The sequence below is a fragment of the Pristiophorus japonicus genome, chromosome 23 (genome assembly GCF_044704955.1).
Source record: "Pristiophorus japonicus isolate sPriJap1 chromosome 23, sPriJap1.hap1, whole genome shotgun sequence".
NCBI classification, from domain to species: Eukaryota; Metazoa; Chordata; class Chondrichthyes; family Pristiophoridae; genus Pristiophorus; species Pristiophorus japonicus.
Genome location: NC_091999.1, coordinates 7637608 through 7661719, shown reverse-complemented (window position 1 = coordinate 7661719; position 24112 = coordinate 7637608). Strand labels below are relative to the sequence as shown.

Below are 24112 nucleotides of genomic sequence, written 5' to 3'. Positions count from 1 at the left end.
AGACCCTCTGAGAAATGAGATGCGCCCCTTCACGTGTTTGAATTAAAGTAATTGAAATGTATCCAAGGTATCCGTTTGTTGAATCAAGGCTTGCTATGAGAGGAGAAGGATGACTCTCCCTATCACCCTACAACTGCACTTGAATTTCAACCATTTTATATTCACTCATTCTTCGAGGATCGTATGCTAGGAGATCGTTTATTAATCCTGTCTTAATACACAGTACCGGATCTAAGATAGCCTGCTCCCTGGTTCGTTCCACAACATACTGTAAGAAAGACTGGTATTAGAGATTCATATATTTAATTTGTAGTCATTGTCCAACTAATCTTACCCATGAATCTCTGTGTGCATGGGAATGTGAGAAGCTGCTCGAATGTAGACAAAGACAGTCAAAAATAACAAACTAAGTCGAGCTGCTAGCCAAAGTCAAAATTATTATAATAACAGAGTAGCAATTGGAGTCAGCTTAATCAAAACGAACAGTTGGAAAACAGATGCATAAATAAGTGGTTTCAAGAAGACGGAGGAATTTGTAAACAAGCTAACATGGATAAGCAGGGCTTGATGGGAAAGTACTGGAGACAGGCGTGGCCAGGAAGCGTGCTCTGATTTGAGTGACAATGGCATTTTATGGTGATTGTGTTAAAGACCATATATGGACACTAACCAAATGAACTTTTGATAAGAAATTGGTTAAAACATCGATACTCAAAGAATACCTTTGCACTGAGACAGCTGGAACAGTAACATACAGATTTAGGACAACATTCACCTGTGCACGAACCTGGGCCTGCGAGCTTTCATCAACTATCGCTTTTTGTTAAGCATACTATTGCTGTAAGCTTAATAAATCTAATCTATTGCACAAAATATACTGACTGCTGCCTAATTGGTATTATCTTGCCAAAGAACCCTTACATGTTCGACAGTACTGTTCAAGGAAACTATCTCAGATATACGCTATGAGCTCTTCCTCAAGGCTACTCTGCCAAATCTGCTTGGTCAAATCAATTTGAAGGTTAAAATTACACTTAATTACAAACCTCCATTATTTTTTGATTTATACTTCATCCAGAAGTGTAGATATTGTGAGGGGGCCTATAGACTACGTCCACCATCGACTGTTCCCACTTAATTTTTTCCCTATCTCCACCAAAACTGATTCAACGTCTTGATCTTCTGAGCCAATATCATTTCCCACTAATGCACTGACCTCGTCCTTTATTAACAGAGCTACCCCACCTCCTTTTCCTTTCTGTCTCTCCATCCGAATTGTCAAATGCCCCTGAATATTCAGTTCCTAGCTTTGGTCACCTTTTAACGCATCTCTGTAATGTCTATCAGATCATAGCCCTTTGTATCTATTGGTGCCATCAGCTCATCTATTTTGTTACGAATGCTGCGTTCATTCAGATAAAGAGCTTTCAAAATGTTTTGTTACAATGTTTTCTTGATTTGACCCCACTTTCTGATGCATCTTTATGTTTATACATTCTGTCCCTTCCTGGAATGCTCTGGTTTTGAGTGCTAACCTGCTATATTGCCTTCTCCTTATTCCTTGACTTTTAACATTTTCGCTCACATAAAACCTCCTTCCAAAGCCCTCTTGGCAGCCCGAGCTCCGTATTGTACCTGCTCTGGGAGTGCTCGATGCTGACACTGGGAATAAAGCGGGGGTCCATTGTCAGGGTAATGTAGAGAGAGCTCCGTATTGTACCTGCTCTGGGAGTGCTCGATGCTGACACTGGGAATAAAGTGGGGGTAGATTGTCAGGGTAATGTGGAGGGAGCTCTGTATTGGACCTGCCCCAGTATTGCTCTATTCAAACGCTTGGTGTAAAGTAGAGGTACACTGTCAGGTTAGTACAGGGAGCTCTTTATTGCACCTGCTCTGGGAGTGCTCAATGTGAACATTGGGTGTCAATTGTAGGTACATTGTCTGGTTAATGTAGAAATGCAGCTCTCTATTGTACCTGCTCTGGGAGTGCTCGATGTTGACACTGGGAATAAAGTGGGGGGGGATCCATTGTCAGGATAAGGTAGAGGGAGCTCTGTATTGCACCTGCTCTGGGAGTGCTCGATGCTGACACTGGGAATAAAGCGGGGGGGGATCCATTGTCAGGGTAATGTAGAGGGAGCTCTGTATTGTACCTGCTCTGGGAGTGTTCGATGCTGACACTAGGAATAAAGTGGGGGGGATCCATTGTCAGGATAAGGTAGAGGGAGCTCTGTATTGCACCTGCTCTGGGAGTGCTCGATGCTGACACTGGGAATAAAGCGGGGGTCCATTGTCAGGGTAATGTAGAGGGAGCTCTGTATTGCATCTGCTCTGGGAGTGTTTGATGCTGACACTGGGAATAAAGCGGGGGTCCATTGTCAGGGTAATGTAGAGAGAGCTCTGTATTGCACCTGCTCTGGGAGTGCTCGATGCTGACATTGGGAATAAAGTGGGGGAATATTGCCAGGGAAATGTAGAGGGAGCACTGTACTAGACCTGCTCTGGGACAGCTCGATGCTGACACTGACCAGGCCACTACGAGTAAAGAATCACTGAGCCCGGGCATTATGGGTGAATGGACACCGGCCCCTCACATGGTAGACAGTGTGTGAGTGAGTGTGTTAATATTTACCCGGATCACAGGTCCCCCATAGGGAGACCATTGTAGACAGTGTGTGAGTGAGTGTGTTAATATTTACCCGGATCACAGGCCCCTCATAGAGAGCCCATTGTAGAGAGTGTGTGAGTGAGTGTGTTAATATTCACCCGGATCGCAGGTCCCCCATAGGGAGACCATTGTAGAGAGTGTGTGAGTGAGTGTGTTAATATTCACCCGGATCACAGGTCCCCCATAGGGAGACCATTGTAGACAGTGTGTGAGTGAGTGTGTTATTATTCACGTAGATCACAGGCCCCTCATAGAGAGCCCATTGTAGAGAGTGTGTGAGTGAGTGTGTTAATATTCACCCGGATCACAGGTCCCCCATAGGGAGACCATTGTAGACAGTGTGTGAGTGAGTGTGTTATTATTCACGTAGATCACAGGTCCCCCATAGGGAGACCATTGTAGACATTGTGTGAGTGAGTGTGTTAATATTCACCCGGATCACAGGTCCCCCATAGAGAGCCCATTGTCGACATTGTGTGAGTGAGTGTGTTAATATTCACCCGGATCACAGGTCCCCCATAGGGAGACCATTGTAGACAGTGTGTGAGTGAGTGTGTTATTATTCACGTAGATCACAGGCCACGCGGGTAGAGCAGCTCGCTCACAATATCAGGCCATAGGGAGTCTGGTGCCAGAGCGTTTCTGCGTCTTCTCATCGTTTAATTAATTTCAAAATCAGGGTAAAGGGATATTTCCCCAAATTCTTTAACTGCTCCCTGAACTTAGTCTGGGTCACGGCATAAATTCCCGTGTTTGTGCAGCAACTCAGCAGCTGAAGCATTATTCGCAGGTCCATTACATACATAGGTATATATACAGAGTCGTAGCCCAAAACCTACATCCGGATCGATATAGAATTCAGCACAAAAACCGCCCATAACAGGATGAAATTGCTGGAGATAACAAACAGTAAAATGATGGAATTCCTACGGCTTGTCATTTCTGGGTCACTGGGACTCTCCCCACTGCTGGGACCCCGGAGTTGCCTGCGGGCTCTGCTGGCCAATATAATATGTCTGGCGGTGATAGCATTGAGCAGCAGAATCAGAGCAAATGAGAATATAATGAAGGAACATGATTGCTGCCCAGACTGGTGAATACATACCATCACCTGTTGTATTGCAAAACCAGGGAATGTTTCCAAGCATATAGAAACCTGTCAACATAAAATACCAGAAACTGTTCATTAACCTGCTCAGCACAGTCGCTGTTCCCAGAACCACAGCCGCCGTTCTCTCGGTGCAATATTTAGTTTTCAGCTTCTGGCAACAAATGGCCACAAATCGATCGAAGGTGAAAGAGACAGTGAACCAGACAGAACAGCCTGTGGCTGTGTGAAGCAGGACAGCGTGGATATTACACACGTGAATGGACCGCACGAAACAAAACTGTTTCTGGTAAAGAATCGGAATGTGCCTCAGTATCAGGTGGAGGATAACGACCAGGAGATCCGTCGCTGACCTGGCCACGAGGTAGCGAGTGAAACATCTGGAGAGACTGCACTTTCCGCGAGGCAGGATCACAAACGTCAGTATGGAAATAAACAGTTACATTAAACAATAAGTTAGGAGCAAGGAATAGAGTCTAAACTACAATAAGGAGCTACCATTAACAAGATAATCTCCAACTAAATACATTTATCAGCATTAAATCAGATAACATATCCCTCAGGCAAAGAGCCGCCAAACGCTTATGTAAAGTCATCATCATAGGCAGTCCCTCGAAATCGAGAAAGACTTGCTTCCGTGCTAAAAGTGAGTTCTCAGGTGACTGAACAGTCTAAGATGGGAATTACAGTCCCTGCCACAGGAAACCTGCACTTGGTTTCCGCCTGCTCTGGGCGATGAGACTCGAGGTGCTCAGCGCCCTCCCGGATGCACTTCTTCCACTTAGAGTGGTCTTTGGCCAGGGACTCCCAGGTGTTGGTGGGGATGTTGCATTTTATCAAGAAGGCTTTCAGGGTGTCCTTGCAACGCTTATGCAAAGTAGGTGAACAAAAATGGAAGAGATTTATTTGTGTACCTAGAAACATAGAAACATAGAAATTAGGAGCAGGAATAGGCCATTCGGCCCTTTGAGCCTGCACCGCCATTCAATGAGTTCATGGCTGAACATGCAACTTCAGTACCCCATTCCTGCTTTCTCGCCATACCCCTTGATACCTTTTCACCTGTTGGTTTCCACTTGTGCAGAGAATATTAGATGAGAAAATATGAATGTATGTTCTTATTCTAAGTACCTCAGTTACAATTGGCTGGGATTGCTCATCCTGAAGTACAACTATTTTTGTTTGAAACTATAAATCAATTGCCCCCCTATTAAATGGGCACACAAACCGACAAATGTAATCAAATTAAACTTTTAACATTGAAGAATCAAATTAAAATTTGTTAGCCAGGGGTGATGATGCACTCCAGTCCCTCCAGCGGCCACCTCTCGTGGAAGGCCACGAGCGTACCGGTGGACACCGCGTGCTCCATCTCCAGGGACACCCCGGCTCGAATGTATCCACGGAAGAGAGTCTGGCAGTCAGGCTGAACGATCTCCTCAACGGCCCGCTGCCAGGACCGGTTAATGGCCACCTTGGCCAGGCCTAGGAGCCGGCCTACAAGGAGGCCTTCCAAAACATGCCCGCTCCACTCTGCACAGGGTGCCCAAAGATCAGGAGCGTACAGCCCGAGGCAACAGATGTATTCACTCTGTGTCTCGCTGAGAGACCCACTGAACTATGACAGATGGGCATGGGACCTAATTGTAAATCCAAAACATAGATTGGAAATAACTGAGTGAAATTAGGCAGATTGAATATTTTGTGGGAATGTTAATTACCTTTGTAATCCTGTTCCAACCATCATAGAAACATAGAAAATAGGTGCAGGTGTAGGCCATTCGGCTCGTAGAGCCTGCACCACCATTCAATAAGATCATGGCTGATCATTCACCTCAGTACCCTTTTCCTGCTTTCTCTCCATACCCCTTGATCTCTTTAGCCATCAAGGCCATATCTAACTCCCTCTTGAATATATCTAATGAACTGACATCAACAACTCTCTGCCGTAGACAGTTCCACAGGTTAACAACTCTCTGAGTGAAGAAGTTTCTCCTCATCTCGGTCCTAAATGGCTTACCCCTTATCCTTAGACTGTGTCCCCTGGTTCTGGACTTCCCCAACATCGGGAACATTTTTCCTGCATCTAACCTGTCCAGTCCCATCAGAATTTTGCATATTTCTATGAGATCCCCTCTCATTCTTCTAAACTCCAGATAATACAAGTCCAGTCGATCCAGTCTCTTCTCATATGTCAGTCCTGCCATCGCTGCACTCCCTCAATAGCAAGAACGTCCTTCCTCAGATAAGGAGACCAAAACTGAACACAATATTCCAGGTGAGGCCTCACCAAGCCCCTGTACAACTGCATTAAGACCTCCCTGCTCCTATTCTCAAATCCCCTAGCTATGAAGGGCAACATACCATTTGCCTTCTTCACCGCCTGCTGTACCTGCATGCCAACTTTCAATGACTGATGAACCATGACACCCAGGTCTCGTTGCACCTCCCCTTTTCCTAATCTGTCACCATTCAGATAATAGTCTGCCTTCGTGTTTTTGCCACCAAAGTGGATAACCTCACATTTATCCACATTGTACTGCATCTGCCATGCATTTGTCCATTCACCTAACCTGTCCAAGTCACCCTGCAGCCTCTTAGCATCCTCCTGAAGCTCACTCTGTCACCCAGCTTAGTGTCATCTGCAAACTTGGAGATATTACACTCAATTCCTTCATCTAAATTATTGATGTATATTGTAAAGAGCTGGGGTCCGAGCATTGAGTCCTGCAGCACCCCACTAGTCACTGCCTGCCATTCTGAGAAGGACCCGTTTATCCCAACTCACTGCTTCCTGTCTGCCAACCAGTTCTCTATCAGAAGAAGTGCCATTAATGCAGAACGAGATGGTGTCAAAGGGAACACTGACTGGAACTGAATGATCAGTGGACATTTACCCATCCATAACATAGAGTGGACAGAACAGAACGAACAGAGCTTCTTTCCTCTATTCAAACTGAGAAATTGACTGAAAAAAGTAGGAATGAAATATGACAAAAATGGATTGCCTGATATTTGTTATCTTAATTAATCCATCCCAGACCATGAGGGTAAAACATTCACAATAAATAAATGTTCATAAACCTCAGGATCTTAGAGATGATTCCATCATCATCATCATGGGCAGTCCCTCGGAATCGAGGAAGACTTCCTTCCACTCCTGAAGCGAGTTCTTGGTTGGCTGAACAGTCCAATACGAGAGCCACAGTCCCTGTCACAAGCGAGACAGTTAGTCGTTGAGGGTAAGGGTGGGTGGGACAGGTTTGCCGCACGCTCCTTCTGCTGCCTGCGCTTGATTTCTGCATGCTCTCGGCAATGAGACTCGAGGTGCTCAACGCCCTCCCGGATGCTCTTCCTCCACTTAGGGCGGTCTTTAGCCAGGGACTCCCAGGTGTCGTTGGGGATGTTGCACTTTATCAGGGAGGCTTTGAGCGTGTCCTTGTAACGTTTCCGCTGCCCACCTTTGGCATTTGCTGTGAAGGAGCTCCACATAGAGCACTTGTTTTGGGAGTCTCGTGTCTGGCATGTGAACTATGTGGCCTGCCCAGCGAAGTTGATTGAGTGTGGTCAGTGCTTCGATGCTGGGGATGTTGGCCTGGACGAGGGCACTGATGTTGCCGCACCTGTTCTTCCAGGGGATTTGTAGGATCTTGCGGAGACATCGTTGGTGATATATCTCCAGTGACTTGCACATGGTCCATACCTCTGAACCATACAGGAGGGCGGGTATTACCACAGCCCTGTAGATCATGAACTTGGTGGTAGATTTGAGGGCCTGGTCTTTGAACACTCTTTTCCTCAGGCGGACGAAAGCTGCACTGGTTCACTGGAGGCAGTGTTGGATCTCCGCGTCAATGTCTGCATTTGTTGATAAGAGGCTCCCGAGGTATGGGAAATGGTCCATGTTATCAAGGGTCACGCCGTGGATCTTGATGACTGGGAGGCAGCGGTGTGCAGTGAGGACAGGCTGGTGGAGGACCTTTGCCTCATGGATGCTTAGCGTAAGGCCAATGCCTTCATATGCCTCAGTAAATACGTCGACTATATCTTGGAGTTCAGCCTCAGAATGTGCACAGATGCAGGCGTCGTCCGCATACTGTAGCTCAATGACAGAGGTTGGGGTGGTCTTGGACCTGGCCTGGAGGTGGCATTGGTTATACAGCTTCCCACTGGTTCTGTAGTTTAGTTCCACTCCAGCGGGGTGCTTGGTGACTGTGAGGCGGAGCATGGCAGCGAGGAAAATTGAGAAGAGGGTTGGAGCGATGATGCAGCCCTGTTTGATCCTGGTCCAGACGTGGATTGGGTTTGTGGTGGAACCGTTGGTAAGGATCACAGCTTGTATGTCATTGTGGAGCAGGTGAAGGATGTTGACAAACTTTTGGGGCATCCGAAATGGAGGAGGATGGTGACAAAGGCCTTTGTAAGGTCGAAAAAGGCCATGTATAAGGATGGCGCAGCTCCCTGCATTTTTCCTGCAGCTGTCGCGCTGCAAAGATCATGTCTGTTGGGCCCCGTAAGGGACGAAATCTGCACTGTGACTCCGGGAAGAACTCCACGGCCACAGAGGGAAGATGGTTGAGGAGAACTCTAGCAACAACTTTGCCAATGGCTGATAGCAGGGAGATTCCCCTGTAATGGCGGCAGTCAGAGACAATTCCAGTGATATGATGATGGTAGTTCCCAGATGTGGCTCCTGCCTTGGTCCAGGAGTTCACTCCCAGGGCCACTGTGATTACACTGCTCTGGCCTCGGGCCAGACATTTGATTCCCAGGTTCGCCTACATTACACTGCTGCCTCCCTCAGACCATTGATTTCATTCCCAGGTTCGCCTGAGTTCCAGGTCAGTCCAGGGATTTCATTCCATGGGCCAAATAGATTACACCGCTCCCACCTCTGTGACTGGACCTGTCTCTTTAAAAATAACATCTGATCTTAGTCTCAACTCCACTTCCGTTCTCTCTCCCATCACCCTTGACTTCCTTCTCGTTCGAAAATCAGTCTATCTCCACCTTAAAAATATTCAATGACCCAGCCTCCACAGCTCTCTGTCATAGAGAATTCCAAAGATTCACGACCCACTGAGAGAAGAAATTCCTCCTCATTTGCAATTTAAATGGGCAATGCCTTATTCTGAAGCAAGTGCTCTCGTTCCAGATTCCCCCACTAGAGGAAATATCCTCTCTGCATCTATAACATCAAGCCCTGTATAATCTTATACATTTCAGTAAGATCACCTCTCAGTCTTCTAAACTCCAATGTGATACTGGTCGAAAGGCAAAAATCAAAAAGGGCCACATTACAATATAATTCTAAAAGGACAAAGAATGTTAAAAAAAACCAAGCCTGAAAGCTCTGTGTCTCAATGCGAGGAGCATTCGTAATAAGGTGGATGAATTAACTGCGCAGAGAGCTGTTAACGGGTATAACGTAATTGGGATTATGGAGTCATGGCTCCAGGGTGACCAAGGCTGGGAACTCAACATCTAGGGGTATTCAATATTCAGGAAGGATAGACAGAAAGGAAAAGGAGGTGGGGTGGCGTTTCTGGTTAAAGAGGAGATTAACGCAATAATAAGGAAGGACATTAGCTTGGATGATGTGGAATCTGTGTGGGTGGAGCTGCGGAACTCCAAAGGGCAGAAACGCTAGTGGGAGTTGTATACAGACCACCAAACAGTAATAGTGAAATTCGGGATGGCATCCAACAGGAAATTGGGGATGCATGCAAAAAAAGGTACAGCAGTTATCATGGGTGACTTTAATCTACAAAAAGATTGGGCGAACCAGACTGGTAGCAATACGGTGGAGGAGAAATCCTGAAATATATAAGGGATGGTTTTCCAGACCAATATCGAGGAACCAACTAGAGAGCTGGCCATCATAGGCTGGGTGCTGTGTAATGAGAGAGGATTAAATTAGCAATCTTGTTGTGCGAAGCCCCTTGCGGAAGAGTCACCATAATATGGTAGAATTCTTCGTTAAGATGGAGAGTGACACAGTAAATTCAGAAACTAGGGCCCTGAAATTAAAGACAGGTAACTTCGATGGTATGAGACATGAATTGGCTAGGAAAGACTCGCGAATGATACTTAAAGGGTTGACGGTGGATAGGCAATGGCAGATAGTTAAAGATCACATGGATGAACTTCAACAATTGTACATCCCTGTCTAGCATAAAAATAAAACGGGGAAGGTGGCTCAACCGTGGCTAACAAGGGAAATTAGGGTTAGTGTTAAATTCAAGGGAGAGGCTTATAAACTGGCCAGAAAAACAGCAAACTTGAGGACTGGGAGAAATTTAGAATTCAGCAGAGGAGGACAAAGGGTCTAATTAGGAGGGGGAAATAGAGAATGAGAGGAAGCTTGCAGGGAACATAAAAACTGACTGCAAAAGCTTCTATAGATAAGTGAACAGAAAACGATTAGTGAAGACAAATGTAGGTCCCTTGCAGTCAGAATCAGGTGAATTTATAATGGGGAGAAATGAGATGGCAGACCAATTGAACAAATACTTTGGTTCTGTCTTCACTAAGGAACACAAATAACCTTCTGGAAATACTAAGGGACCGAGGATCTAGCGAGAAGAGGGAACTGAAAGAAATCTTTATTATTCAGGAAATTGTGTCAGGGAACTTGATGGGATTGAAGGCCAATAAATCCCCATGGCCTGATAGTCTGTATCCCAGATTACTTAAGGAAGTGGCCCTAGAAATAGTGGATGCATTGGTGTTCATTTTCCAACAGTCTATAGACTCTGTATCAGTTCCTATGGATTTGAGGGTAGCTAATGTAACCTCACTTTTTTATAAAAGGAGAGAGAGAGAAAAGAGGGAATTATAGACCGGTTAGCCTGACAGCGGTATTGTGGAAAATGTTGGAATCAATTACTAAAGATGTAATAGCAGCGCATTTGGAAAGCAGTGACATGATTGGTCCCAGTCAGCATGGATTTATGAAAGGGAAATCATGCTTGAAAGAACTTCTAGAATTTTTTGAGGATGTAACTAGTGGAGTGAGGAAGGGAGAACCAGTGGATGTGATGTATTTGGACTTTCAAAAGGCTTTTCACAAGGTCCCACACAAGAGATTGGTGTGCAAAATTAAAACACTTGGTATTGGGGGTAATGCATTGACGTGGATAGAGAACTGGTTGGTAGACAGGAAGCAAAGAGTAGGAATAAATGGACCTTGTTCAGAATGGCAGGCAGTGACTAGTGGGGTGCCGCAGGGCTCAGTGCTGGGACCACAGCTATATACAATATACATTAATGATTTAGATGAAGGAATTGAATGTAATATCTCCAAGTTTGTAGATGACACTAAGCTGGGCAGCAGTGTGAGCTGTGAGGAGGATGCTAAGAGGCTGCAGAGTGACTTGGAAAGGTTAGGTGAGTGGGTAAATGCATGGCAGATGCAGTATAATGCAGATAAATGTGAGGTTATCCACTTGGATGGCAAAAGCAGAAAAGCAGAATATTATCTGAATGGTGACAGATTAGGAAAAGGGGAGCTGCAACGAGACCTGGGTGTCATGGTACATCAGTCATTGAAAGTTGGCATGCAGGTACAGCAGGCGGTGAAGAAGGCAAATGGCATGTTGGCCTTCATAGCGAGAGGATTTGAGTATAGGAGCAGGGAGGTCTTACTGCAATTGTACAGGGCCTTGGTAAGGCCACACCTTGAATATTGTGTACAGTTTTGGTCTCCTAATCCAAGGAAGGACGTTCTTGCTATTGAGGGAGTGCAGCGAAGGTTCACCAGACTGATTCCCGGAATAGCAGGACTGACATATGAGGAGAGACTGGATCGACTAGGCTTATATTCATTGGAGTTTAGAAGGATGAGAGGGGATCTCATAGAAACATATAATATTCTGACGGGATTGGACAGGTTAGATGCAGGATGAATGTTCCCGATGTTGTGAAGTCTACAACCAGGGATCGCAGTCTAAGGATAAGGGACAAGCCACTTAGGACCGAGATGAGGAGAAACTTCTTCAGTCAGAGAATTGTGAACCACAAAAAATTGTTGAGACCAGTTCGTTCGATACATTTAAAAGGGAGTTAGATGTGGCCCTTACGGCTAAAGAGATCAAGGGGTATGGAGAGAAAGCAGAAAAGGGGTACTGAGGTGAATGATCAGCCATGATCTTATTGAATGGTGTTACAGGTTCGAAGGTCTGAATGGCCTACTCCTGCTCCTATTTTCTATGTTTCTATGTTTCCAACCTGCTCAACCTTTCTTCATAAGACAACTTCTTCATGTGAGAAATCAACCTCGTGAACCTTCTTTGAAATAACTCCAATCCAAGTAAATCCTTTCTTAAATAAAGAGACCAAAACTGTACGCAATACTCCAGCTGTGGTCTTACCTGCTGTAGCAGGACTTTTATACTCCGTCTCCCTTGCAATAAAGCCCAACATTCTGCTGCATTTTCTAATAGTTTGCTGTACCTGCATGCTAATTTTTTTTGTTATATGTACAAGAACTCCCAGAGCCATCTATACCACCGCATTTTGTAATCTCTCCCCATTTAAATAATACATTGCTGATATATTTTTCCTACCAAAGAAGATAACCTCACATTTTTCCACATTATACCCCATCTGCCAAGTGTTTGCCCAATCCCATAGCCTATCTATATGCCTTTGTAGATTTTTTGCGTCCTCCTCACAACTTGCTTTCATAGAAACATAGAAACATAGAAAATAGGTGCAGGAGTAGGCCATTCGGCCCTTCTAGCCTGCACCTCCATTCAATGAGTTCATGGCTGAACATGCAACTTCAGTACCCCATTCCTGCTCTCTCGCCATACCCCTTGATCCCCCTAGTAGTAAGGACTTCATCTAACTCATTTTTGAATATATTTAGTGAATTGGCCTCAACAACTTTCTGTGGTAGAGAATTCCACAGGTTCACCACTCTCTGGGTGAAGAAGTTTCTCCTCATCTCGGTCCTAAATGGCTTACCCCTTATCCTTAGACTATGACCCCTGGTTCTGGACTTCCCCAACATTGGGAACATTCTTCCTGCATCTAACCTGTCTGAACCCATCAGAATTTTAAACGTTTCTATGAGGTCCCCTCTCATTCTTCTGAACTCCAGTGAATACAAGCCCAGTTGATCCAGTCTTTCTTGATAGGCCAGTCCTGCCATCCCGGGAATCAGTCTGGTGAACCTTCGCTGCACTCCCTCAATAGCAAGAATGTCCTTCCTCAAGTTAGGAGACCAAAACTGTACACAATACTCCAGGTGTGGCCTCACCAAGGCCCTGTACAACTGTAGCAACACCTCCCTGCCTCTGTACTCAAATCCCCTCGCTATGAAGGCCAACATGCCGTTTGCTTTCTTAACCGCCTGCTGTACCTGCATGCCAACCTTCAATGACTGATGTACCATGACACCCAGGTCTCGTTGCACCTCCCCTTTTCCTAATCTGTCACCATTCAGATAATAGTCTGTCTCTCTGTTTTTACCACCAAAGTGGATAACCTCACATTTATCCACATTATACTTCATCTGCCATGCATTTGCCCACTCACCTAACCTATCCAAGTCACTCTGCAGCCTCATAGCATCCTCCTCGCAGCTCACACTGCCACCCAACTTAGTGTCATCCGCAAATTTGGAGATACTACATTTAATCCCCTCGTCTAAATCATTAATGTACAGTGTAAACAGCTGGGGCCCCAGCACAGAATCTTGCGGTACCCCATTAGTCACTGCCTGCCATTCTGAAAAGTACCCATTTACTCCTACTCTTTGCTTCCTGAGTGACAACCAGTTCTCAATCCATGTCAGCACACTACCCCCAATCCCATGTGCTTTAACTTTGCACATTAATCTCTTGTGTGGGACCTTGTCGAAAGCCTTCTGAAAGTCCAAATATACCACATCAACTGGTTCTCCCTTGTCCACTCTACTGGAAACATCCTCAAAAAATTCCAGAAGATTTGTCAAGCATGATTTCCCTTTCACAAATCCATGCTGACTTGGACCTATCATGTCACCTCTTTCCAAATACGCTGCTATGACATCCTTAATAATTGATTCCATCATTTTACCCACTACTGAGGTCAGGCTGACCGGTCTATAATTCCCTGTTTACTCTTTCCCTCCTTTTTTAAAAAGTGGGGTTACATTGGCTACCCTCCACTCGATACGATCTGATCCAGAGTCAATGGAATGTTGGAAAATGACTGTCAATGCATCCGCTATTTCCAAGGCCACTTCCTTAAGTACTCCGGGATGCAGTCCATCAGGCCCTGGGGATTTATCGGCTTTCAATCCCATCAATTTCCCCAACACAATTTCCCGACTAATAAGGATTTCCCTCAGTTCCTCCTCCTTACTAGACCCTCTGACCCCTTTTATATCCGGAAGGTTGTTTGTGTCCTCCTTAGTGAATACCGAACCAAAGTACTTGTTCAATTGGTCCGCCATTTCTTTGTTCCCCGTTATGACTTCCCCTGATTCTGACTGCAGGGGACCTACGTTTGTCTTTACTAACCTTTTTCTTTTTACATCTCTATAGAAACTTTTGCAATCCGTCTTAATGTTCCCTGCAAGCTTCTTCTCGTACTCCATTTTCCCTGCCCTAATCAAACCCTTTGTCCTCCTCTGCCGAGTTCTAAATTTCTCCCAGTCCCCGGGTTTCACACCTATCTTTGTATTAAGAGTGCTTCGATGCTGGTATACTCGACCAGCTCCGCTGGGCGGGGCCACACCGTCTGCATGCCTGACACCAAACTCTCAAAGCAAGCGCTCTACTCAGAACTCCTACACAGCAAGCGAGCCCCAGCTGGACAGAGGAAACCTTTTGAGGACACCCTCAAAGCCTCCCTGATAAAGTGCAGCATCCCCACCGACAACTGGGAGTCCCTGGCCAAAGACTGCCCGAAGTGGAAGAAGAGCATCCGGGTGGGTGCTAAGCACCTCGAGTCTCATCGCCGAGAGCATGCAGAAATCAAGTGCAGACAACGGAAGGAGCGTATGGCAAACCAGACTTCCCAATCATCCTTACCTTTAAAGAATGTCTGTCCCACCTTTGACGGAGGCTGCAATTCCCGTATTGGACTGTTCAGTCACACGAGAAGTCACTTTTAGAGTGGAAGCAAGTCTTCCTCGATTTCGAGGGACTGCCTATGATGATGATGATGTATCATCAGCAAAGATTTAACATTTAATATAAATTATGATGGATTTTGATAGAGTGACTAAGTCGAAAACATTTCCAGTTGCAGAACGGTGGGTAACCAGAGGACACAGATTTAAGGTAATTGACAAAAGAACCAGAGAAGAGCTGAGAAGAATTTTCTTTACGCCGTGAGTTGTTGTTTTCTGCAAGCTTCCTCTCATACTCTATTTCCCCCTCCTAATTAAACCCTTTGTCCTCCTCGAGTGAATTCAAAATTTCTCCGTGTCTTCAGATTTGTTGCTTTTTTGGCCAATTTATATGCCTCTTCCTTGGATTTAACACTATGCCTAATTTCCCTTGTTAGCCACGGTTGAGCCACCTTCCCCGTTTTATTTTTATTCCAGACAGGGATGTACAATTGTTCAAGTACGTCCATGTGATCTTTAAATGTCTGCCATTGCCTATCCACTTTAAGTATCATTCGCCAGTCTATCCTAGCCAATTCACGTCTCATACCAGCGAAGTTACCTTTCTTTAAGTTCATGACCCTAGTATCTGAATTAACTGTCACTCTCCATCTTAACGACGAATTGTCACTCTTCCCCAAGGGGCATCGCATATCATGAATGCCAATTAGTCCTCTCTCATTACACAATACCCAGTCTGGGATGGCCTGCTCTCGAGTTGGTTCCTCGACATATTGGTCGAGAAAACGAGCCCCTATGCACTCCAGCAAATCCTCTTCCACCGTATTGCTACCAGTTTGTTTAGCCCAATCTATGTGTAGATTAAAGTCCTTCATGATAACTGCTGTACCTTTATTCCACGCATCCCCAATTTCTTGTTTGATGCTGTCCTCAACCCCACTACTACTGTTTGGTGGTCTGTACACAATTCCCACTAGCCCTTTGGTGCCCTTTTGGTGTTCCGCAGTTTCTAACCTTACAGATTCCACGTCATCCAAGATAATGTTCTTCCTTACTATTGCGTTAATCTCCTCTATAACCAGCAACGCTACCCCATCTCCTTTTCCTTGCTGTCTATCCTTCTTGAATGTTGAATACTCAACATCAAGGTGGATGTTGAGTTCCCAGCCTTGGTCACCCTGGAGCCATGTCTCTGTAATCCCAATTACATCATATCTATTAACAGCTATCTGCGCAGTTAATTCATCCATCTTATTATGAATGCTCCTCGCACTGAGACACAGCGCCTTCACATGAGGAGAATTTGTTTTGCACAGCGAGTTTATGTGATCTGGATTGTACTCCCTGAAAATAGGATATGAGCAGATTCAACAGTAACTTTCAAAAGGGAATTGGCATCGATACTGTAAGTGAGAGATTTGAAGGGCTCTGGGAACAGAACAGGGGAGTGGAGCAGATTGAATAGCTCATTCACAGAGCCGGGACGAGCATGATGGACCGAATGGCCTCTTTCTGTGCTGTGTGAATCTGTGATTCTGTGATAACAGAAGCCATTGAGTCCTTGTCTCATGTGTAGAATCGAGGCTCTGCTGTTTTCGAGTCAGATTCTCATCGTTACTCTACTCTGATATAGGCGACAGCAGAAATGCAAGCACAGTTTAAAGTAGATTTTAAAGATCATGAAATAATTATGAGACCAAAAATAGGGGCCATGATGAAAGGACAATCACCAATAAATCGAACAAGGATTTCAGGAGAAGCCTCTGTACACAGAGCTGTCAGAATGTGTAACCCGCCACCCCAGGCAGTGGTTGAGGCGAATACTACAGATCAATTTAATGGGACGGGAGATAAACAAATGGGGGAGAAAGGAATAGAGGGTTATGCTAATAGGGTGAGGTGAAGAAGTGTGATGGGGGGATGGTGGGGTGGGGATGCCTTGTGTGGAGCATCAACGCCAGCATGGAGCAGTCGGTCTGAAAGTCTGGTTTGTGTGCTGCACATTCTGTGTCATTTGCTTAGCAGAGCATGACGCCCCGCTCCGATTACAGCTCTCGCTGGGATTCAATCAGTGAATTAAAAATCATTGACCTGATACCTATTACATTATTTCTATCTGCAAAGCTGATCCTGAGATGGGCGGAATAACGTCCCAAAATATTCTACACTTCCTATTTTTGTCTCATTTTCATTGATCTGCAAGTATTCATAAGGATACAAAAGGAGAGAAATAGAACAATAATCAGCCAAATTAGCAAGAGTGATTCTGCCTGTCTATCCCTCTATATGTCTAAGGCACTCTGTATATGTCCGTTGGTGGGTGTATATTTTTGGTTTTGTATGTGTGTCTCTCCGTGTCTGTCTATCTGTATGTATGTCTCTGTGTATGTGCACCTGTCTGTGAAAATCATCACCATGAATTTGGTATGTCCTGGAACTTTTTAAAAAGACTTGGGGAAAATAATACGGTTGTGAACTTTGGTATCGGCTTTGGTTCAGTGGTGGCATTCTCGACTGAATCAAGAGTTTGTGTTTTCAAGTCCCACTCCTGAGACTTGAGCATATAATCTTGTCTGACACACAAGTGCAGTACCCGGGGAATTGTTGAAGTTGTTGACATTCCGATGAAATGTTAAATTGATGCTCCGTCTGCACCCTCGGTTGGATATGACAGTTCCCACAGTATTATTCGAAAAAGACTAGGGGATTTGCCCTCTTGTCATTATTACTAAGAATGTTCGAAAATGCTGTGCGTTGGAATTAACGCTCAGATTCTCACAGGGACAGAAGCCAAACGCTGAAAAGCCGAGTGGTTAAGGCATGGGACGTAAGATTAAGTGGTTTTATACCAGCCTGGATTCGAACCCCACTCCTCGTAAATCTTAATTTAACACTGATTTCAGCCCATCCTGTTCAGTAATACTCGATTGTCATCTGTTGAATCTGCATCTCCCTCCAACTCTGTGACACTCTTAACTGACAAAGAAATGGAATTGTGCAATGTATCTGTGCCTCTCAGTATCTGCCTATCTCTCTTTAGAGATGTGTTTGAATCTTTCACTCTGTTTCACTCTGTCTCACTCTGCCTCTCTCTCTTTGCTTTTGTCTGTACCTGTTTCTCTGTTTGTCTCTGTCTCTCAATTTGCCTGTCTCTTTCTCACAGTGTCCAGTTCTGTTCCAAGGGGATTATCTCAGTCACTCTGTCTGTTTGTCTCTCTCTTTCCCACCATCTCTGTCTGACTATGTCTCTGCCCGTCTGTCTCTCTGTTTGTCTCTTTCTCTAACCTGCTGAGAATTTCCATCATTTTCTGTTTTTATCCCTGTCTCTCTCTCTCTATCCTGTCTCTCTCTTTGTCTCTCTCTTTTCCCCTGTCTTTTTCTCTGTCTTTCTATCACTCTTTGCCTATCTCTTTACAGAGCACACACACATCTCTGTGTATATGTGTGTTTGGGTCTTTGTCTCACTCAGTCTGCCTCTCCCTCTCAGTCTCACATCTTCTGTCTCTCTTTGTCTCTAACTCGCTGTCTGTCTCTCCCTGTTATCTGTTTATCCCTGTCTCTCAATTTGTCTGTCTCATTCTCACGGTGTCCAATTCTGTTCACAGCTCGATGCCTGCTCTGACAGAATGTACCTATGCCTTTTCCTCGTTAGCATAGTGGTGAGTGTATCCACCAGTCATGCTGGAGGATGACGGGGATTCCCGTCATTCCCCGACGGGGAAGTTTACTTCTGTTTCTTGGTATGTATTCCTAATAAAAATTTCAAAAACAGTGCAGAGTAGAAAAATTCAGCACTAGCTGATTGTCTTTTCCATATTTTTAGCAAACGAAGACATTTTCGGGACTATATGGTTTCAAGGATAAGGGGTAAGCCATTTAGGACCGAAATGAGGAGAAACTTCTTCACCCAGAGAGTGGTGAACCTGTGGAATTCTCTACCACAGAAAGTTGTTGAGGCTAATTCACTAAATATATTCAAATAGGAGTTAGATGTAGTCCTTACTACTAGGGGGATCAAGGGGAATGGCGAGAAAGCAGGAATGGGGTACTGAAGTTGCATGTTCAGCCATGAACTCATTGAATGGCGGTGCAGGCTCCAAGGGCCGAATGGCCTACTCCTGCACCTATTTTCTCTGTTTCTCTGTTTCTATGTCCTTCTGCTGCAGAGGGATGGATGATTGAGATATATCTGAGCAACATTTAAAGTGGTGGAGACGCAGTAGTCGTGGCCGAGTGGTTAAGACGATGGATTAAAAATCCATTGGGGTTTCCCCGTGCAGGTTGGAATCCTGCCAAATACGTGTTTTAGCACAATTCATTCTATTTCACCGTTTAACCAGGTCGCTGCAGAACTGATCCTGATATCGGTGGAATAATGTCCCACACCTTTCAACACTGCCATTTTTTTTCTCATTTGCATTAATCTGCAATATTCACGATACATACGGATAGAAAAACGCAAAAATCAGCCAAATTAGCGAGAGTGATTCTGCCTGTCTATCCCTCTGCATCTCTAAGGCACTCTGTGTAGGTCCGCCGAGGGGCGTATATTTTTGGTTGTGTGTGTCTCTGTGTCTGTCTATCTGTATTTGTCTCTGTGTCTGTGCATCTGTCTCTGGGAATCATCACCATGAATTTGGTATGTCCTGGAACTTTTAAAAAAGACTTGGGGAAAATAATATGGTTGTGAAATTTGTTCTGGGCTTTGGTTCAGTGGTGGCATTCTCGACTGAATCAGGAGTTTGTGTGTTCAAGTCCCACTCCTGAGACTTGAGCATATAATGTTGGCTGAAACGCAAGTGCAGTACTTGGGGAATTTTGTATTGTTGAGGCTGTTGTCGGAAATGTTAAATTGAAGCTCCGTCTGCACTCATTGAGTGGATATGTAAAATCCCATAGCATTTTTCAAAAAAGAATAAGGGAGTTGCCCCGTGTCAATATCACTAAAAATGTTGGAAAAGGCTCACTGAAAACATGTATGTTTGTGATTGTCCGTGGGGTGGAATTGATCCCCAGATTATCAGATGGACAGAATGGGGCTTCTGACAGGACCAGGATGGCCGAGTGGTTAAGATGTTGGGCTTAAAATCCAGTGGATTTATACCTGTGGGGGTTTGTGCACCAGTCCTAGTAACTCGTCAATTTAACACTGAAATTCAGCAAGAGGTGATTGTCTTTTCCATATTGTTAGCAAACGGAAACGTTTTCGGGACTATGTGTCCTTCTGCTGCAGAGGGATGGATGATTGAGATATATCTGAGTAACATTTAAAACGGTAGACTCCCAGTAGTCGTGTCCGAGTGGTTAAGGCGATAGACGAGAAATCCATTGGGGTTTCCCCGCGCAGGTTCGAATCCTGCCGACTGCGGGTTTTAGCATAATTCATTCTATTTCACCGTTTAACCAGGTCCCTGCAGAACTGATCCTGATATCGGTGGAATAACTTCCTACACCTTTCAACACTGCCATTTCTTTCTCATTTGCAATAATCTGCGATATTCACAATACATACGGATAGAAAAACTAAAAAATCAGCCAAATTAGCGAGAGTGATTCTGCCTGTCTCTCCATCTGCATCTCGAATCACTCTGTGTGGGTCCGCCGAGGGGCATATATTTTTAGTTGTGTGTGTGTGTCTCTGTGTCTGTCTGTCACTTTGTATGTCTCTGTGTCTCTGCATCTGTCTGTGGGAATCATCACCATGAATTTGGTATGTCCTGGAACTTTAAAAAAAGACTTGGGGAAAATAATATGGTTGTGAAATTTGTTATGGGCTTTGGTTCAGTGGTGGCATTCTCGACTGAATCAGGAGTTTGTGTGTTCAAGTCACACTCCTGAGACTTGAGCATATAATGTTGGCTGAAACGCAGGTGCAGTACTTGGGGAATTTTGTATTGTTGAGGCTGTTGTCGGAAATGTTAAATTGAAGCTCCGTCTGCACCCATCGGGTGGATGTGAAAATTCCCATAGCAGTTTTCAAAAAAGAATAGGGGAGTTGCCCCGTGTCAATACCACAAAAAATGTTGGAAACGGCTCACTGAAAACATATATGTTTGTGATTGTCCGTGGGGTAGAATTGATCCCCAGATTATCAGAGGGACAGAATGGGGCTTCTGACAGGACCAGGATGGCCGAGTGGTTAAGATGTTGGGCTTAAAATCCAGTGGATTTATACCCGTGTGGGTTTGTGCACCAGTCCGAGTAACTCGTCAATTAACACTGATTTCCTCCCATCCTGCTCAGCGCTACCCGATTGTCATCTGTTGAATCTGCACTTTCCTGTAACTCTGTGACACTCTCAACTGACAAACAAATGGAATTGTGAAATGCGTCTCTGCCTCTCTTCTTACACATCAGTATATGTGTTTGACTCTTTGTCTCAATCTGTCTGTCTCTCTGTGTTTGTCTCTGTCTCTCAATTTGCCAGTCTCTTCCTCACATTGTCCAGTCCTGTTCCAATGGGATTCTCTCAATCTGTTTGTCTGTTTGTCTCTCTCTTTTCCACCATCTCTGTCTGTCTATGTCTCTGCCCGTTTGTCTCTTTCTCTAACCTGCTGAGAATTTCCATCATTTTCTATTTTTATCCCTGTCTCTCGCTCTCTCTCTCTCTCTCTCTCTTCGTCGCTTTCTTTTTCCCTGCCTTTCTATCACTCTTTGCCTATCTCTTTACAGAGCAGACGCGGATCTGTGTGTATGTGTGTGTTTGGGTCTTTGTCTCACTCAGTCTGTCTCTCCATCTCAGTCTCACACCTTCTGTCTCTCTTTGTCTCTAACTCGCTGTCTATCTCTCCCTGTTCTCTGTTTGTCTCTGTCTCTCAATGTGTCTGTCTGTTTCTCACGGTGTTCAATTCTGTTAACAGCTCGAAGCCTGCTCTTAGAGAAGATAAACGCTCCACTTTCTCGTTAGTATAGTGGTGAGTATACCCCACCCCCCTCTATCACGCGGGAGACCGGGGTTCAGTTCCCCGATGAAGAGTGGGTTTTTTCAAAACGAGAATTTTACTTCTGTTTCTTGGTGTGTATTCAAATTGAAAAGTTCGAAAACAGTATAGAAGTGGAAAAATTCAGCAAGAGGTGATTGTCTTTTCCATATTTTTAGCAAACGGAGACGTTTTCGGGACTATATGTCCTTCTGCTGCAGAGGGATGGATGATTGAGATATATCTGAGTAACATTTAAAGCAGCAAAGACCCAGTAGTCGTGTCCGAGTGGTTAAGGCGATGGACTTGAAATCCATTGGGGTTTCCCCACGTAGGTTCGAATTCTGCCGACTACGGGTTTTATCATGAGTCATTCTATTTCACCGTTTAACCAGGTCCCTGCAGAACTCATCCTGATATCAGTGGAATAATGTCCCACACCTTTCAACACTGCCATTTCTTTCTCATTTGCAATAATCTGCGATATTCACAATACAAACAAATAGAAAAACTAAAAAATGTGCCAAATTAGCGAGAGTGATTCTGCCTGTCTATCCCTCTGCATCTCTAAGGCACTCTGTGTAGGTCCGCCGAGGGGCGTGTATTTTTGGTTGTGTGTGTGTCTCTGTGTCTGTCTATCTGTTGTTTGTCTCTGTGTCTGTGCATCTGTCTCTGGGAATCATCACCATGAATTTGGTATGTCCTGGAACTTTAAAAAAAGACTTGGGGAAAATAATACGGTTGTGAAATTTGTTCTGGGCTTTGGTTCAGTGGTGGCATTCTCGACTGAATCAGGAGTTTGTGTGTTCAAGTCCCACTCCTGAGACTTGAGCATATAATGTTGGCTGAAACGCAAGTGCAGTACTTGGGGAATTTTGTATTGTTGAGGCTGATGTCGGAAATGTTAAATTGAAGCTCCGTCTGCACTCATTGAGTGGATATGAAAAATCCCATAGCATTTTTCAAAAAAGAATAGGGGAGTTGCCCCGTGTCAATATCACTAAAAATGTTGGAAAAGGCTCACTGAAAACATGTATGTTTGTGATTGTCCGTGGGGTGGAATTGATCCCCAGATTATCAGATGGACAGAATGGGGCTTCTGACAGGACCAGGATGGCCGAGTGGTTAAGATGTTGGGCTTAAAATCCAGTGGATTTATACCTGTGGGGGTTTGTGCACCACTCCTAGTAACTCGTCAATTAACACTGAAATTCAGCAAGAGGTGATTGTCTTTTCCATATTGTTAGCAAACGGAAACGTTTTCGGGACTATGTGTCCTTCTGCTGCAGAGGGATGGATGATTGAGATATATCTGAGTAACATTTAAAGCAGCAAAGACCCAGTAGTCGTGTCCGAGTGGTTCAGGCGATGGACTTGAAATCCATTGGGGTTTCCCCACGTAGGTTCGAATTCTGCCGACTACGGGTTTTATCATGAGTCATTCTATTTCACCGTTTAACCAGGTCCCTGCAGAACTCATCCTGATATCAGTGGAATAATGTCCCACACCTTTCAACACTGCCATTTCTTTCTCATTTGCAATAATCTGCGATATTCACAATACAAACGAATAGAAAAACTAAAAAATGTGCCAAATTAGCGAGAGTGATTCTGTCTGTCTATCCCTCTGCATCTCTAAGGCACTCTGTGTAGGTCCGCCGAGGGGCGTGTATTTTTGGTTGTGTGTGTGTGTCTCTGTGTCTGTCTATCTGTTTGTATGTCTCTGTGTCTGTGCATCTGTCTGTGGGAATCATCACCATGAATTTGGTATGTCCTGGAACTTTAAAAAAAGACTTGGGGAAAATAATACGGTTGTGAAATTTGTTATGGGCTTTGGTTCAGTGGTGGCATTCTCGACTGAATCAGGAGTTTGTGTGTTCAAGTCCCACTCCTGAGACTTGAGCATATAATGTTGGCTGAAACGCAAGTGCAGTGCTTGGGGAATTTTGTATTGTTGAGGCTGTTGTCGTAAATATTAAATTGAAGCTCCGTCTGCACCCATCGGGTGGATGTGAAAGTTCCCATAGCATTTTTCAAAAAGAATAGGGCAGTTGCCCCGTGTCAATATCACTAAACATGTTGGAAACGGCTCACTGAAAACATATATGTTTGTGATTGTCCGTGGGGTGGAATTGATCCCCAGATTATCAGAGGGACAGAATGGGGCTTCTGACAGGACCAGGATGGCCGAGTGGTTAAGATGTTGGGCTTAAAATCCAGTGGATTTATACCCGTGTGGGTTTGTGCACCACTCCCAGTAACTCGTCAATTAACACTGATTTCCTCCCATCCTGCTCAGCGCTACCCGATTGTCATCTGTTGAATCTGCACTTTCCTGTAACTCTGTGACA

General features: G+C 44.7%; 2 non-coding genes across 2 annotated transcripts; both read left to right on the top strand.

Moving 5' to 3' along the window:
- Positions 1-22035: 22035 nt before the first annotated feature.
- On the top strand, positions 22036-22117 carry trnas-uga (transfer RNA serine (anticodon UGA)). The gene has a single exon. It is a non-coding gene; the product is annotated as a tRNA-Ser (tRNA).
- A 986-nt stretch (positions 22118-23103) lies between these two features.
- trnas-uga (transfer RNA serine (anticodon UGA)) lies at positions 23104-23185 on the top strand. The gene has a single exon. It is a non-coding gene; the product is annotated as a tRNA-Ser (tRNA).
- Positions 23186-24112: the final 927 nt, after the last annotated feature.